Source organism: Peromyscus maniculatus, chromosome 14 (assembly GCF_049852395.1).
Source record: "Peromyscus maniculatus bairdii isolate BWxNUB_F1_BW_parent chromosome 14, HU_Pman_BW_mat_3.1, whole genome shotgun sequence".
Classification (NCBI taxonomy): Eukaryota; Metazoa; Chordata; class Mammalia; order Rodentia; family Cricetidae; genus Peromyscus; species Peromyscus maniculatus.
The window spans coordinates 81514983-81528362 of NC_134865.1; the positions used below are offsets into that span (position 1 = coordinate 81514983).

At 49.1% G+C, this 13380-nt stretch overlaps 1 protein-coding gene, 1 long non-coding RNA gene and 1 other non-coding gene across 40 annotated transcripts in view; 2 read left to right on the top strand and 1 right to left on the bottom strand.

Annotated features, from left to right (window-relative positions):
- Rtl1 (retrotransposon Gag like 1) overlaps window positions 1-13380 on the bottom strand; it is a 32772-nt gene that overhangs the window by 10677 nt on the left and 8715 nt on the right. Inside the window, exon 2 of one of the 2 annotated variants that reach the window (XM_076551380.1) lies at window positions 2970-3038. The gene's annotated coding sequence lies outside the window, so the exon portion shown is untranslated. Of the gene's footprint in view, window positions 1-2969; window positions 3674-13380 lie in introns of those variants that run through there. The other variant, XM_076551381.1, reaches the window with a different exon arrangement.
- The window catches only part of LOC107402472 (uncharacterized), a 147610-nt gene continuing 138271 nt past the window's right edge, over window positions 4042-13380 (top strand). For 35 of the 37 annotated variants that reach the window (XR_013044512.1, XR_013044511.1, XR_013044522.1 and 32 more), the window contains exons 1-3: window positions 4042-4056; window positions 6103-6241; window positions 7542-7621. This is a non-coding gene — a long non-coding RNA (uncharacterized LOC107402472). The remainder of the gene's footprint in view (window positions 4057-6102; window positions 6242-7541; window positions 7622-13380) is intronic. The other 2 variants (XR_013044503.1, XR_013044507.1) reach the window with 1 other exon arrangement.
- On the top strand, window positions 6355-6431 carry LOC121822623 (small nucleolar RNA SNORD112). The gene has a single exon (XR_006063798.1). It is a non-coding gene; the product is annotated as a small nucleolar RNA SNORD112 (small nucleolar RNA).

Sequence of the window (13380 nt, forward strand, 5' to 3'; positions counted from 1 at the left end):
TCCCGAGACTCGGTCAGGTCAGCTCCTTGCTTGCCTCTGAGCAAGTGGCCCATGGGGTCAGGCCTGCCACGGAGCATCTATGAAGGGTTGAGTGGGGGGGGGGGCGGGGGGGGGGGCAAATCCCTCAGCGAATACCTTTCCCTGTACAGTAAAGGAAATCTGATTTTAAAAATAGAGCTTGGAAGAGGAGATGAGAAGATATTTAGGAGCAGAGTTGAGGCTTGAGCATGGGCTGGGGGGCAGGGGTGGAGGAATTAGGGGAAAGGTGAGGACAGGGGAGGAGGGTGGGAGCCCCCCGCAGGAGTTTAGGAGGCGGGTGAAGTCAAGCAGTGGAGAGGAGGGCAGCCATGGCTCTCAGAGACCTGTCCTATTATAACTGGTGTCTTGAGTGTGGGATGAGCATCAAGTGGAGACCCCTGTTACTTTGGATTTGTATGGGACACTCAGAGGCTCTTAAGTGTGAGGGACACAGCCATTAAGTCTTAAAGGATAACTTCCCTTAGAATTACTATCTTTCCGTCTTTCCTTCTGGTGCCATGGGTGGGAATGGAGTACCAGGATGGACATGTAAGGACAGTGAAGAATACAAATTATGTTATTCATTTATTTTATTAGACCTGTTACAGTCAAGATGTGTCCTTGGCAGGCAGAACCTTAGGATCCTTGCTGGCTTCTCTGGTGGAAAAGATTATATTGGCCCCTCTTCTTATTCAGGTTTCTGGTAGGGAGTAGGACTTCCCAAAGCCCTCAGCAGGACTGCCCAAAGCCCCACAAGGAGCGTGGGTGAGATGTCATGGTCTCAGCGGCCTTAGAATCTGCAGTGAGCAGGCTGGGCCCAGCCCATATCTAGGTCACTACTACCCATTTCACCCTGACTTGGACATCTGCGATAGAGAGACCCTTCACCTTTCTGCTTGGTAAAACAAGCAAACTCCTCCCGCCCCCACCCCTGTGGTTTGGATAGGAATCCTTGATCAGCAGGCCTTCATCTCCATGATGGAGCAACTAAGTTTTTTGAAGGGGGAATCCCATGACTCTGGGTAGAGAGTGAATCAAAGTAGATGGAGGACTCTTTCGATCTTGGGTTTCCTACCAGGGTTGGAAGCCTCTAGCAGAGGACCCTCAGCCTGTTGCTTGCCTATCCATCCAGAGGAAGAGTGGTGCCCTTGACCCAGCCGCATTGTGTCCTGGCCCATGCCTGTTTAACTGGCAGCTGGGGGGCAGCTGGATCACTCTCCCAGAATAACCGTGGAGGGGGAGAATATGCCACTCTGGGAGGGGCTGTGGGGTTGTGCAGGAGCACACCCTTCCTCTAGGGGCTGCTCCAATTGCAGAGCCAATCAGCGGCTCCTCTGCCTAAACTTTCCTTTCAAGGCGCGTGGGCAGAGATGAAACCTGGATTGGGATGGATTCTGCGCAACTACCAGCCCTGCTGGGCCTTGACTTTCCATGTGACCTTCTTTTCCTGGCCCTCAGTTTCCCCTTGGCTTTCTAACTTTCTTATGGGGTTTCTGAGTGATGCCTGGTGGCTACCCAGTCTGTGGAGGCAAAGGTAGGCCCTGAGTGAGTAGATGGAGATCAAGGAATCCTACCCTTCCTCAGTTCTAATAGCTGCATCTAGAAATTACGGTCCTAGCTTTGTTTAAATAGAATTCTCTCAATCTACGCAATGATTGAAAGCACAGACTGGCTTCTTCTGGCATCTGCCTTGACTTTACAGCTCCTGTCTGGCTCTGGCAAGCTCCATTACCATGCCTGGTGCTACGAAGGCTACATGGATACACCTTGAGGGCTGCAGGTGTAGGTGTGGGAGTATGGTGAATCTTGGAGGTGGTGACTTCAAGGCAGGAAGACTCCATCCTAAGGGTTCTGAGAGGTAGGGCTAGGGCCAGGGAGAGAGGGTGGTCAGCCCTACAACCCGCTCTTCGCCCATTTAGAAAGGGAAGGAGGTGTTCCCTTTGTAAACTGTGAAAAACTGTGCATGAGTTCTTGTTACTAGGGTTTATCTGATTATTGCTTTTAGAACACCCACTCTAATTTCAGGGGTCGAGATTTAGACCAGCATTGTACATAAGGTGCCAACTTTAATTTTCCAATTAGCCTCATGACAGGAACAAGCTCTGCACTGAAAAGAATACACTAGATTAAAAAGGTGGACTTTCTGTCCAGGACCCTTAATTATCAGTGGCAAGAATGCAGACCCAATCCAGTGACAACCACTCTTACCCGCTGCAAAGAGTGGTTGATAACCATTCTACAAGGGACAGGGTATGGCCATGCAGAAGACTTAGGGTGGTCCAGCCACACCTGGAACCCCCATGCCTCAGACAGGACTAACTACAATTTTCTAATCATAGTGAAATCTGCCCAGCACTAAGCTCTATCTTAGTTTTAATGCCATCATTGGAGGGGTGGCATACCACTTTGCGGAATTAAACTGACTTTTAGAGGGCTTGGTGCTGACTTCCAGTGTCCGGGAAGGCAGAGGCAGAGACAGGGGCAGGGCTCTGAGCCAGGTTTCTCCCCCTCCCCTGGTAGATGGCACAGGCAGAAACAGGTGCCCAAAGAGGGATCATGCAGTTGCCATTTGGGGATGTGGAGGGCCTCGTGGCCAAAGACTGCCTTCATTCCAGGCTGTTGATGCAGTCAGTCTCGTGGTCTGACAGGCAGCTAGAAACAGAAGTGGGGGCCTTAGTGTCTGCCTCCATCTCCCCAAAAGGCTTGTGCTGTCATTCCCAATTCATTTTGTCCTATTTGGTGTCAGCAGAGGGACAGGATGGGATAAGACAGCTGGCTGAGTCTCTAATTATAGCTTCTCAAGTATTTGAACAGTGGTATTGAGTACCCCAGAACATGTCCAGACTAACCCCTTAACTTTTAGTCCCTAGCATGGCCTTACCCTATCCATTGACCAGGTGCCCCCTTCTCCACTGGGCAGAGGCCAGCATGGGCCCCCTACCCCTGCTTACCTTGGCCGCAAGTGTCCAAGTGGATCTCCTGTGGTCCTGCTGGACTCAACCCTCTCTTCTTTCCGGAAGCTGTTGGATGAATGTATTTTCTTAGTTATGAAGGTATCATCCAGTGGCAACTCCCCAGTCCCTTCGCCTAGTCCCCAGAACAGGATTCCTGCCTTGAGACATCTTTTCTGTCCTGTGTATTTCCCGTTTGTCAGACATGTCTGGTGAGTGTTCACACACTTGAATTCTTTCACTCCTTAGGATAATTTACATAGGCATTGCTTTAGCAAATTTCCACTTTGGAAGAGAAGAATGTGAGGCTTGGGGTCTTATTGCTTGCTAATTTGTGTGGGTCCGATGGCCCTATTGATGGCCAAGCAAAGCCTAATTCATGACATGCCTCAGCCAGCGCCCCAGCTTTCACATGCCCATGCTTGTACTTGTGTGCCAAGCTTTTTGCCTTGAGATGGGCTCCTGAACTTGGTGAGCCATCTCTTCACAGAGGACCCCTATTCAGTTCTCCAGCAAATAGATAAAGATTTGATGTGAGTTTGGCACTCAGTTTCCTCTCCTGATAACCTTTTCTGCCAGGGACAACTGTTGGAATATTTCCAGGATGGTCCCCTCTTCCTTATGCTGAATCCAGTCCACAGTGAACTCTTTAATCATGGTGGTGGTCAGCAGTTCTCATCTGCTTCAGGCACACAGTAGGTCTACTAGTGGTAATTAGGCTTGTGTCAAAGGCCCAGGGAGGCAGGGGACTCCTGACTCTCATATTTAGTGATTTCTCCTCTTCTAGGTAGCCTAGAGACAAGATGGCTGCTTTCTCCCAGGAAGGGAGCAGATGCCTGGCCAGGATCAGAAAAAAAGGTCTGTGAAATGGTCTCTTTTCCTTCTAACATGTTAATTTAGAGAATTTGCAAATTTGTGGATTTTCCAGAATGGAACTAACTGAAACCCTTCATTTTGCAGCTGGGGCTCCCTGCCCCCTTAAGGGGGCAGGGAGCCAGTGATTCCTGGGGGAGCCCTGGTCCCTCTCAGGGTGGCCTGTCCTGTGTGACCTCGGGGAGCCAGCAGCCCAGACTCAGTACCCTGCCAGGTATGTACATACCTCTTCCTTTTGCTTTCTGTTCTGTTTTGGGGGGAAGGGGCTTCTAGAGTAGTGGAGGTCACACAGCCCTAACAAGCTGGTGTCCCTGTCTCTCTCTCTGTGTAACCAAGGGAGGCTTTACTACCCATCACCTGATGTGAGGATGACCACTATGACTCCCTGATGGGGGGCAGAGACTCATATAGGGTCAGAGAGGACAATCTGCCCTCCGTGGAAGGTGGGTGACCTTGGAACCCTGCCTGTAGCTAGTTCCCCCTTCTGCAATATTGGGGCAGCTATGCCCAAGTCTTGGTAGCTGAAATAGAACAAGATAGAAAATGGCGGACTGGTGAGGAGCCCCTGTGGCACACACAGGTGACTCTTCAGGAGGGTCCTTCCTCCTGTGGACCCATCGGAAAGCCCCCCATCTCAGCATTTTGGAGCTAAGAGGAAAACGGATGAGAGGCTCAAACAGGAAGGCAGCATTAGGCTCTCTCGGGGTGTTCCCTGGGTTTCCACAGGCTTCTTCAGGCTATCTGTGTCCACGTGGAAGTAACCCTGGGCTGCAGGCCAAGTGTAGGGAGTTTCATCTGGATTCTGTTTTTTATTTGTCATAAAAAATATTTTGCATTTGTGAGATGCAAAATGAAACAGGCAGATCCTTGCCTGTTAGCTTTAAGGTATTCTCAGGTACTGCACCCACTCCACAAAGCCTATGGGTGAAACAGCAGAACCTCAAGTGTGACAGAGATGATTAAGGGCTGGCCATGAAGGCAGAAGGCTAGTTAACTTGCCTCAGTTTTTTTTTTTTTCCTGCCTAAAATCATGGTGGGAAACTGGTTTGCATTTCCTCAGAGGAGGCTGTTATCCAGTAAATGAAAACGTGGCTTTGCAAGGACAAAGGTGGACGAGGTTTCAGACTGCTGAGTTTAGGAAGGGTTAATTTTCTTGGTCGTTGTTCTGGGGGTCTCTGAGCCTCAGGCATTTCTCTGAAGATGTGGGTGTAATCATATTATCTTTGTCACAGACTCAACCCTAAGCGTGTTCTGAGAATCTGACAGCCTGTGACAGCTGCAGGGACCTCACTAGCTGGGTCTGAAGCTTAGCCTGCAAGCAGGACTCGGGGTACCTTGGAAAGAAAGGGACTTCTGAGGAGGAGGAGTTCAGGGTGCCATGCACTACCTGTGGGTTAGCAATGGCGATGCAGGACCGTGAGGGTTAGACGCCGGAGGTACATGGTAATAGTACGTGCTGCTTGAGAGTCAAACTGTCCAGGCACGCAGCAAAGCCCCGGCTCTTTGCCAGCAAGCAGGCTCCACTGTTGACACACTCGGGCTGCTGTGTCTGCATTTCTCCAGAGGCCCATGTCCCCTCTGCCAACATCTATCTCAAGTCACATTCCCTTGGACTTCTCATTCCATACAGCTAATCCCCTAGAACACGGGCCAGCGCATTAGCTTTCTGGGCCTCTTAAGGACCGAAAAGGAAAATGTTCCCCCATGGGTACATTGCAAACACTGAGGGCGGGAGACCACGGTGGTGAAATCATCGCCTGAGGCTCACACCTGCCGGCTACATGTCACTGACAAAGCTGCACAGGGAGGGCAGCTTTAAAAAAAAAGAAAAAGAAAAGAAAAAAAGGAAGATAAACCTTGAGTCCTGTGTGTACAGAACGGGCTTTGCACACCTATAACTGACTTGTAATTTGTCAGCTAAAATGCTTGTTGGATTTGTTTTTTGTTTGTGAAAGCCAAAAAAAAAAAAAAAACTCTAAACAAACAAATAAAAAAAATAACCTACATAAAAACTACCACACAAAATATTTATTGTAGTTATACAGGAAACGTACTGCTAATTAATATGGTGGTGGAAGCACTTAGCCTCTCCCTCTATCCCCTCCTCAAATTAGGGGCTCCTGCATTTTCCTGTCCATTTGCATATATCTAATAAGCACACCACCAGAGTCTATGACTTTGTTTCTATTGTATGGGGGCGATTTCAGAGCTAGTGTTTTTCCTTGTGCATTTTGTAGCAGCTTGTTTTTCTTCTCCCCAGAATGTACTTGGCAATAATAAAGATCCATAGCCTTCCTTATGACAACCAGCACCTCAGATTCCCAAACGGTGTACACACTGGAGTTGATTTAACCATCTCACTGCCTCCCTGAAATCTGGGGTCCTTTATCTTGGCAGGTGTAAGTAATTATTGAGTTATTTGGAATTGGGGAGTGAGCTCACGAGTATTTATGACATTAATTCAAATGAATGTATGAATGCATACATTATCAGAATAAAAGGCGATATGCCTTCATCCAATGATAGGACAGTGTCTATGAACAAAGGATCATGATTAATCTGGTTCTTTATGAAATCCAGAGGTCCATTAAAAGACAATAGGTCTATCTGTTTTCCTCTTTTTAAGAGCTGTTTAATATTCCGGCATATGTATGCCACGCTGTGTCTTTATTATTGAAAATCCCAGCTGTGCTTTTCTCATTGAGAGAATGTGCAGATAGGAGCCTGGTCAAAACCCTACTCATCAGGGCAGGTCATGGGTTCCTGGTTGCTCATTATAATATTTAAAAAATAAAACCACAAATACATAAATAAAGGTGGTATCTACACGGATCAACGAGAAGGGCATGCAGCACACCCACATTTTAGTTAATGTGATTCAGCTCCACTGACGGTCAATTAAAAAGACCTAAGCTGTTTTCATTTTTTTTTTTTTTTTTTTTTTTGGTTTTTTTTTTCGAGACAGGGTTTCTCTGTGTAGCTTTGCGCCTTTCCTGGAGCTCACTTGGTAGCCCAGGCTGGCCTCGAACTCACAGAGATCCGCCTGGCTCTGCCTCCCAAGTGCTGGGATTAAAGGCGTGCGCCACCACGCCCGGCAGCTGTTTTCATTTTATGCCATTGCTGATAGCACCACAGAGAACATTCTGGTAGCTAAGCTTTTGAACACATCCCTGACTGTGTTTACCCCAGCTCCTTAATGGGAGGAAGTGGGGGGGATAGCTGAGTAAATGGTTTGCACAGATTTATTTTCATTGAACGATCTTTCTGAAATACCATTTTGACCTTGTTACCATCTCACCTTCCAATCCAGTCCTCTAGCTGACTTCCCACAGCTTCCGGGATGTCATCCAAGGGGAAAAGGAAAAATAAAAGGAAAAAAGCCTGATACTTAAGTCTGTTGAGCCTCTGGCTCAACCTCATGCTCTATCACCCTATGTCCTCACTGGACAGACTGTGCTTAGGGTTATGAACAACCTTGACATACCACCCCCAATGTTAAATAGTAATATTTATAATAGTAATAGTAACAGTAAACCCCTAGTAAGATATGTGCCCCACCTATGTCCAAAATTCCTCAGACCGTGGTCACTGGAACTGTGGTGCCTTGCCCATAAGATTCCCTATTCTAAGGTTTTTCCCTTCCCCTGTAATTAACTGAGGGGATCAGATGTTAATCACCCGTTCTTTTGTCCCCTCCAGAAACCCTGTCTGTGTTTCCAGAGACTGACTTCTGAGACCTTCCCTGGTCAGAGGGCTGTGTCACAGGCTGTGTGGTGCTGGTGAGTCTGCATATCGCCGCAATACTGAACACGTATTGTTCCACATATGTGCGAACACACACACACACACACACACACACACACACACACACACACACACACACACACACCATACTCATGGGTTGAGAACCCCGCGATACATTTCACAGCCTAACTACAGCTTGGTAATACATCTGTCTTATAGTTTGCTCCTTGCCCTTTTGTCCCAGGATATAGGAGGAGGATAGAGCAGATGATAGCTGGAGCAATAGCTCTGGGGGTAGAACATACAGGGCTGAGAGTGGACATGTCTGTCTTTGCATCAACCTTGCCTCTAGAGACAAAGGACTTGGTCTGTGTGTGTAGGGTGAAGATGGGTTGGTGCCCCTTCTTTCCTGGCATGGGAGTAGGCTCAGGAATTAATTGCAAGTAGCCATCCCTAGCTCTAATCCAGGCACAGAGCAGACTCAAGCTGTGTGTCCTTAGCTAGCTTGCAAGCGTCTCTGTGCTTTGGTTCTTTCCCTTCTTTTTTACATCCACAATCTCTCTCACACAGGCCCATTGAGATGTCAGTGAGAAAATAATTCAAATAAATCATCTAGTGCAGTAACACATGCAGGATATCCAGTAAAACCCCGAGCTTTCCCAGCCCAGCCCAGCCCAGCCCAGCCAGATCCCCCAACCCCTCCCCCCAGCATCCCCCACCCGGCTGTGCCTTCCCTCTGGAGGCTAGCCTCGCTGCCTTTTCAGAGAACAAGACTAACAAAAGCAAACAAAAAGCCCCTAGAATGCATAAAGCCTCCTGCTTCCCCTGCCCAAGCTCCTGTGCCCTTGCAGATCTTCCCAAGGGACCCCTGTGCCTTCCTTCAACACCTGGGGCCAGCCCAGCTGCCCTACTGCTTTAATTGGGGTCTCCTGTAGTTTGCTGGACAGTAGAGCTTATTTTCATATAAACAAATATAAGAAGTCAGATTGCTCACAGGCAGCGTTTAGAGTCTTCTATTTTACTGCCTTTGGCAAGGATGACTCCTGACAAACAGTGGTGGGGGCTCCCGATGACCCCCACAAAGCTTAGCTTCCCGATGTCACAAAGAAGCCCAGCCCCTCTCTCACTGAGCCTTCTGTGTGCTGGCCCTTTGGGGAAGTGCGACTTGCCTGTCACCCCTTTCACAGAAGGGACCCTCCTCCTTGGTTGCCTGCACAAAGGCGCCTCTCTCTTCAATGTTTGGTTTCTTCACTGGCCAGGCAGACGTCTCCTCTGTGTGTGGCTCTGCTTTCCACAGAAACCCATTTCTCAGCTCCCTCAAGCCAGTGTTTCATCCCTGTGCCTTGAGCAACAGGAGTTATCAGTGCATGCCTGGCAGAGTGTCCCCTCCCCACCCAGCAGGGGCTAAAGGGCTTGTTGCCCTCTGACCCCAGCTTCTGGGTTGGACTTTGGGTGATTTGATTCCCAGTGAATCACTTCTGAGCCATGTCAGGGTCTTCAGTCACTTCTAACCAGAAATATTTATTCACAAACATGTGTGCGTGTGCTTGTGCATGCATGCGTGTGTGTGTGTGTGTGTGTGTGTGTGTGTGTGTGTGCACGTGCATGTGTGTGTGCTTGTGTGCTCCCTTCCTCATCCATGTCCCACAGGGAACTCTCCCCCACACAATACTGCAAAGGCAGTGACATATATGAATGTCACGTCGCCAAATGTCAAATGTCCACATCTAGAGCTCCAAACAAAACCAGCAGCATGACAGTACCACCACTGAAACACCCTAACATCGGGCCTCTGTGAGTGCAAACTCCACCCCCAAGCCTTGCAGCCTTAACCCAGAAGTGGCCAGGCAGCCTGGTTCTCACCTGCAACACGATGCTGCCCCCGCTTGGCGGGTCAGAGCAGCCAAGTGGCCTTGAGGCCCCCAGATGAGGCTTTTGGGAGCTGGACACTCTGGCAGCAGAAACGAGAGGGGCTTTACTCAAACAACTGTGTCATATTCAAATTCTTTTTCCCTGCTCCTTTTGAATATTTTTTTCTCCATGGAGATGTGACCTGCTTAAGGTTTAGCCTGGTCACCCTGATTGTTCCACAGACAAGAAACCCCAGTCAGCCTCTCAGCTATTCCCTAAATGTACACACTCACACATAACATGCCTATGCAGAGTATATACACTAGGAACAACCTCAGAAGAATGCTTACAAAAAGTGCACAGCACAGGTTCCTCTGCCTGAGATGTCCCTCTGCTAAAAACCCCAACCACCCATAGCCCCCAGTGAACCCACATGAACAGGCCAGAAGAGCATCAGGGTGCAGGCTCCTTAGTCCCACCTCTGAGTACAGTGTTTCCACAAGCCCCCCCAGACTTTTCAGGTCATGATGAAGCAGCCATCTGACTCTGTGGCTAGGGCCCAGCCTCCATAAAAGTGGCCAGCTGTTTATATACCCAGCCAGTACCTCAAATAGGTGGAGTCCTCTTTATATGCCTTTCACCTATGTTACCAGATTGTTGCCTTACAAATGACTCAGGCCAGCACTCCTGGACCTGAAATCAGGCAGAGAAGACCCTTGTCCACTCCAGGTGGCCCTCCCTTAACAGAGAGTTAGCTGCAGGACAGCCCTCCCCATCCCCATGTCCACGAGCACACACCCCCAGTCTCAGGGCCTCTCCCTCAATGCCTCAGTTTGACTAAAATACTGTCAGTGTGCCTTTGACATTTAATCCCTGACAAGGTCATGGCAAAGGTCACAGCAAAGACCATGCATCCTTACCCTGACCCCAGGCAGCTCCTCTCCGGCCAGCCCCACTTGTTTGCTCCAGACTCAGCACTGTGGGATCTTTTCCAAAGCCTATCTCTTTGTGCTGCTAACCTAAAGAACACTGCTGCAGCCTCCCCGTCACTTACTTGCCTGCCTCTCTGCTCGAGTGCCTCCAGTAACAGGAAGCTTCCTCTCCCCAGCACGCTGCTTATGGGCTGTCTCTTACTTAGATGTTCCTCTCAGCCCCCCCCCTCCCCCCCCCCCCCCCCCGCCTTTTGCATCAGCCTCTGCAGCACCTCAGTAGCTTGCTTGTGCCTCAGCCCTCAGGTCTTTATAGGAGACAAGCTCTCTATCTTCAGGGTCCTCCCTGTGCTGTGCTGAATAGCACAACCCCCACCTAACACAAGGACAACTTTGGGGGTCTCTATACCTGTCTGGGGGTGCTTTTCCCTTGGCCCTCTGCATTTGGGACAAAGCCTTTTGCCCAGTTGTTCTTCCAGGAGCCCAGGGGCGGGCTGGTGCTCTCCTCTTCCCAGGGAGGGGGATGTGGGGGGGGCAGCTGCTCTGTCTCTAGCTGTTAAGCAGCTCTGAGCCCTCTTGGTTTTTTCCCTTCCCCCCTCTTCTCTTTTTTTTTATGGCCCCTTTGCCAGTTGTAGGGAGAAGCCTCTTAATGCAAAGCACCCTGCTCTTTTTCTGTTGGAATGGTGGCTACCTGGCCAGTGCTGGTTGCCCTGCAGAAGTGGGAGCTGCAGAAGCAGCTGCAGCAGGGCTGAGGGGCTCTCAAGCTGCACAGCTAGGCTTGACTCCTATTCTGTAACTGTGAGACCACACAATTCCCTTTAGTTTTCAGAGTCTAGGGGCTTTCCCTGTGAAATGGGAGATGAGAGATTTTCTCTCACCAGCTTGAGGTGAGGATTTAAGGAGATGAGAGTAGCTTAGCCTTCACCAGACACTTTATAAACGCTTGTGGAGTCAGCAGTGGGACCCAGGAGGAGGGTGATGTGTAGCAAGTGTCATAAGACCCCATGCTGCATACACACTGCAATATCTCCTGTCAGAGCCCCCTCTGCTGGCTTAATTGCACAAATCAAGCCTGTCAGAGGCAGCCCTTAGCCTGGGGAGTTAAGGGAAGATGTGGCGGCAGCAGAAATGCCAGGCAGAGCCCATATCTGCATTTACTAGCATTTGCATGGTATATAACAGCATTTGGGAAAAGTGGACAGGCAGAGAGAGATGTTACCTTCTTGTTACTCCCTTAAAGGGCCAGATAAGATAGGGAGGTTTAGGAAGAGAAGCCATAAAGCTCAGGGCATCCCCTTAACTGGGAAACGGCTAACACTCCATTCATTTACACTACCAGACATCGCAGCACACTGACCTCCCGTGTCCCTAGAGTGAGGATAGGGCTAAAGTGATGATGTCAGTTGGCCGGGCGGCCGATCGCTCGGTCTGTCAGTCAGTCGGTCGGTCGATCGGTCGGTCGGTCAGTCGGCTTCCTGTCTTCGTACTACAATCATCTTGAGGAGAAAACAATCAGGGAGTAGTACACCACACAAGGGTGTTAGCAATAGGGACATCAGCCCAGAATTCATTTAGAAAACCTCAAAAATAAGAGTCTCCTGATCTACATTGGGCTGAAGAAGAAACTGAGGCACAAAAGGTCAAGTTCCATAACGTCTCTCAGCTGGTGTGAGGTTGAGCCAGGATGAAACCCAGGGCTTTCCAAGGCTCCCCACCACACCCTGCTGCTGAAGACTGCCTAGCAAGATTGTGCCGAATGCTGGGGGCATGATGTGGGTGGGCAGAAGATGGATTGAACCTCCCAGCACACTTGAGATCTCAGCTCTTTCATGGCCCAATCCTTTTGAAGGGCAGGGTCAAAATTAGGTGTAAGCATCTATAGTTAGAGGCTAATGAAGGTAGTGTTATTAACCTGATGAGAAAAGGATCCCTATTTATCAGTAATCAAATTTAGGGTAGAAAGTGGGGGCATGGGGCTTGTTGGTACAGAGGTGAGTTAGAAAGAACAAAATGTTCTGGGGCTCTGGTGAGCTTTCTGTTGGAAAGTGTCAGCTCTGAGTAGCTGGGGCTTAGGGCTGGGAATAGAGACCTCCTAAGGCAGGGTCCTCATCTCAGGGAAGTGCCCTACATTGAACATTATGGTGGGTGGGGGACCCTAGCACCTCAGACAAAAACCGGGAATCTGAGCCTCCTCTCATCTCAATTTCCCATTTGTAAGAGAAAAATAAAAACCAAGCATCAATCTAAGAGGGTATTCCACTTATGTGTGAGAGAAAGGGGCACCAAGCATCATTCTAAGAGATAATTCCACTCCTGTGTGAGAAAAAAAGGCACCAAGCATCACTCTAAGAGATAATTCCACTGCTGTGTGAGACAAAGAGGCACCAAGCATCATTCTGAGAGATAATTCCACTCCTTTGTGACAGAAAGGGGCTCCCAACATCATCCTAAGAGACAATTCCACTCCTGTGTGAGAAATGGGAACACCTAGCATCATTGTAAGAGATGACCCACTCCTGTGTGAGAGAAGGGGGCACCTAGCATCATTCTAGAGATGACCCACTCCTGTGTGGGAGAAAGGGGTACCTAGCATCATTCTAAGAGACAATTCCACTCCTTTATGAGAGAAGGAGGTACCTAGCATCATTCTAAGACACAATTCCACTCCTGTGTGAGAGAAAGGGGCACCTAGAATCATTTGAAGAGATGACCCACTGCTCTGTGAGAGAAAGGGGTACATTTCTACTCCTATGTGAGACAAAGGGGTACCTAGCATCATTCTAAGAGAAGACCCACTCCTGTGTGGGAGAAAGGGCACCTAGCATCATTTTTGAGACAATTCCATTCCCTTGTGAGAGGAAGAAGCACCTAGTATCATTCTAAGAGACAATTAAACTTGTGTGTCAGAGAAAGGGGTACTTAGCATCATGTTAAGAGACAATTCCACTCATGTGTGAGAGAAAGGGACACCTAATATTCTAAGAGATGACCCACTCCTTTGTAAAAAAGGGGCA